Here is a 4,422-nt window from a genome sequence, read left to right as displayed (position 1 = left end):
AAGAACAAAAACTTTCTCCTGCTCTCACAATCTCAAATGTGTGTTTCTGCTAAATTTAAGCAGCTTATCAAATGATATCAATGAGGAGTGGCTCCCATCTGCTCACTCTGCCAGAAAGTCTTGATTGGTACATTGGCAGTAGTTTACTCTCCAAGAGGAAACTGGAACTCTGCCTTGGTGACCATCATGTATTTGATCATGTTTCTGGTTAAGGCCATTCTTCCCCGGTTACTTGTTTCAGTCAGGACTACAGAGGATCTGGGTGGTTTCAACCTTCATCCATTTCCAAGTAATGGAGACAACCGTTCTATTCATGACATTCAATCTCTCCCGAGATTTGTGCTGTGGCACAGTTAAATCCTGGACTACAAGAGATAAGTCCGTTGACTTCCTTGTTTGGTTTCTGTGCTGTCCACTGTAAGAGCTTCTTCATATTCATGTGTTCTATTCCAAATAATGCTCTGTCCACTGATTTGATCACAGGTGGACTCCAATCACGTTGCAGAAGCACCAGTGAATGAATCAATCAGTTTATTCACTTGATTTAGCAATTCTAATCATTAATTCACAAACCCATTCTCTTACCACGACTGAAAAGAGAGCAGGAGGAAGAGCAAATCTTATAAATCTTCTCCTTTTTCAATTATTACAAAAAATATTTTCATGGTAAAATAGATTAAATCAACAATATAAGCTGCAATGAATATGTAATTAAGTGTCGTAGTAAATAGTACAGATTCTTGTGGACAAACAAAATGTGAAAATGTTTGTTTTTTAGACATTTACAAAAAATGTCTAGAACTATGTTTTTGTTTTGTCATTGCTGGGTTTTTTTGTTTGTTTTGTTTTTTGTTTTTTTTAAAGATTTTTGAAGAAATGTAAACCACTCTAAACACAGTTTTAGAATAAATATATCTTAAACATTCTGGAAAGATCTGACCAGGCAGGATGCAGCCACATTTTTGTTGAAACTTTAAAATAATAACACTGATCATGTGATTAAACTGCAATGTTCTCTTTAGACTTTGGACATACAAGAATCTTAGCTATCAGTTGTAAATATAAATGAATAGTTGACTCCTCCAGAACAGTGATAGTGACGTCTTACATCAGCTTCCCGGTAGCTCTCTGCTCTGCTCCTCCTCCTCTGGGTCCAAAAAGTCCAAAAAACATATTTTAAGTATCTTAAAGGGAATGTTTGAGTATTCTCAAACTAGATTATTTATCTTGTTTGAGGATAGTGTGTTCTACCTCTTGCATAATAACAGTAGGGACAGTCTGAAGCCCAGTTTACTGAGGGTCTGTGTGGCGGGTGGTTTGTTTACACATTACTATAAATCTTACTGAAGGTTCTGTAGAATCCGATCTGACAGTTTACTGCCCAGCATTACATAAACCAAGCTTAGGAAACATACAGTAATGCACAAGTTGGACTCCGATTAGTATTTTTCCAGTTAGCAAACATTTCACCTTTTTGTACATCCATTCATCTGCGTTGTTTTGTGATTCTCCTAAACACATTTAACATTTACGCTTCAGATACAAGGCATGTGTGGATATGACTTGTGCACCCTAAATTAAAGAAATCAAGCATTCAATTCTCCAGTCAGCATAAAAATGACTGCCAAGTTGAGATTACAGTGTAAATGCAGGCTTGTCCATCAATCAATTAAAAAAAACAAAAACAGTGAGAGTTGTTCAAACTGTGTCATTTTTAAAAATGTATTTAAGTTTATTGCTATAGCATGGTTCACAGCAAAGAAAAAAGCCAGGAGGGAAAAAATAAATGTCTGAACTTTTGACTTCCAGACTATGAGTATCTGCTCTGTGCTGGAGTTTAAAGAAGGGAAGGAGTCGGGATTTTTTCTACTCTGAGCTGGCACACTCACCCACGCTTTTCTGCATTTTTGAATAACTGCATTTTAAAACGCAAGGAGAAAAATGGGAAAGATTTGTATTAGTCATGGTTTTGCTGAAGGCATTTATCTGAGACACTATTAGAAGCTCAAATAAACAGAAAAAGGAAGGATGAGATAATGCCAAGCTAGACTGGTAGCAATCAGCTCCTTGCTCTTCAGTTTACTTTGTCCAGAGGGTCTGGACCACTGGCTATTGAGAAGTGATTGCTTGTTTGAGGAGTTGACTCTGCTGAAGTTTTAAACAACTGGACCTGATTTTACCCAGTCGCCAATGTATGTGATGCGTCAGCTCTCTATGAAGCTTTCCAGAAATTGCGTGGCTGTAAAAGTGGCCCTGCTCAGTGGGGAGTGGGGCCACATCTCTGCCAGTAATAAAATATCTTAAACATTCCTTTTGCACAGACTTTAATTACTCAATATTTGAAAGTATCTCCAACACGGGCTGAACGGCGTCTTTCATTTTCTCCCATTGCCAAACTACAACCATAAACTGCAATTCTAAAACAGCGCAGAAAATCGATGGTAACCGTTCACAACTCCTCCTCCTGTTTGCTGAATGGCCCTCTTGAAACTGAACCAGAGAAATTGAGCTCAATGGGAGAATTCCCAGATGGAGCACTGAAGGGAGATAAGAACTGAGCAGAACTGAGGAGGCAAATGTCAAGCCAGCAACCATTACATGTTACTCATTCTCCCCTCTGAGGGGTGGCTGTGGCATACTGGAGGAGCAGCTGCCTTGCAAGTGGAAAGTTGATGGTTTGATTCCAGATTTGTCCAGCCACATGTCAATGTGACCCTGAGCAAAGCTTTTCACCCCTAGTTTCCTTTTGATCTATAGTAGTGTGTGAGCAGATGAATGAAACTCTAGTTTACAAGAAACCCACTGTAAGTTCATTCCCATCCAATCAGAGTTCCATACTCATCTTAATCGTATCGTATATGCTTATTTCTGTTCATTAATGCAGCATGGTAAGCTTTAAATCAGGTTGTACCGTGAGCCTCTTTAGAATGATGTAAGAGAACATCAACGGTAGAAGCGAGGAACTCTTCATTAGCCGTACCAGCAGAAGAATGAAGAATAAAGCAAAAGCCAATTGCCAAAAAGGAAAATATGTAATAATTTCTTTTCCATTCAGTATTGAATTCAAATGAATTGTAGCAGCAGAGATCAAAGAGAGGAGGAGACAAAAGATAAAAGCAGATAAAAGACTGTCACCGCAGTGCCTTCAGTCAAACAGGCTCTCAAAGTCACTAACCTGAAATGGATTAAAGACAAAAAAAACAACCTAACACAACCTGATTTCAAGTGCTTTTTTCCAGCAGAGTCAGACCAAATAATGTCTGTGGTGTGCAAATTGCTGTCTGCTTATCTGTATTCTGCCTCCTCTCCTCTCTCAGGAATGAAGGGAAGATGTGTGTCATGTCAGAGACAGAAGAGATTTAATATCCTGAGAGGAATTCTTGTCATGTTTAACCTTTCCTGTGTCCCGCTGGACTGCGAACCTCGTCTGTAGTCGTCCTTGCTGTACCTTGTTTTGTACCAGAGTCCTTCATTTGTGTGCCAAAGCTTTTCACTGACTGCTTGTCATTGGCTGGATCAGGTTGGGATGCAGAGAAGCAAACATATAGGCTGACTTTGGTTTGTCTACCTGCAAAACGTTGGCTTTCGAATAAAGATTTCAATGGAGTTTTATAAATATCCTTTGAATAAACTTTTACAAAAGACAAAGAATGAAGCTTCAGGAAATAATGAAAGATGCATAATCATAATACATTAGGCCATTTTTAGCAGCTAGATTGATGTTTTGTTTTCAAAAAAATATATATTTCTCTACTAATGATAACTGCTGATTTCCAGTATATATATTTTTAAATTCAAGGTCTTCAGAAGTTTCATTCATGGAAAAAAAAAAACAAAATAAAACATATAATTACATCAAGAAAAAGGAGGAGGGATGACTCCTGATATCACAGGCAAAGATTGCAAATTTAAATTCAAATGGCACAGAGGATCAGACAAATTCTGGATATTTAGCAGAGTGAATCTTTTCCATTTATCCCAGAGCCTTTCAAATTTATTACACTGAAATCTACCACAGAAAGTAATTGCTTTCATAATAAACACAATCTGGATGATTGGTGCCAATTATACAGGAATCAAACTTCCAATCAAACTTTAAACACTATAGATGCATCTCTCTGTCTGTGTCCACTGAGCACAAGGGTTCAAATAAAAGTTAAAGGGAATTTGTATCCCCAAAACACCAAATCAGGTTTTACTCACTGGGTTCCAGTTTTACTGGCATCTGGAGGAGCCTGAACAGAGCCAGCCCAAGGCAGAAGCAAACAAAGTAGTTTCTTAGAGCTCCCAGACCGTCACAGGCCCCCTAAATACACTGGACACTGACACAGACAGCTTTAACACAGCTGTTTTAACAAAAAAATTTTTATTGAGAATGAGAATGCCATTAAGCTTTTTCAGCAGAGACAAATTAAATTAAAT

Source organism: Poecilia formosa, unplaced genomic scaffold (genome assembly GCF_000485575.1).
Source record: "Poecilia formosa unplaced genomic scaffold, Poecilia_formosa-5.1.2 Scaffold328, whole genome shotgun sequence".
NCBI classification, from domain to species: domain Eukaryota; kingdom Metazoa; phylum Chordata; class Actinopteri; order Cyprinodontiformes; family Poeciliidae; genus Poecilia; species Poecilia formosa.
This window is presented reverse-complemented; position numbering follows the sequence as displayed.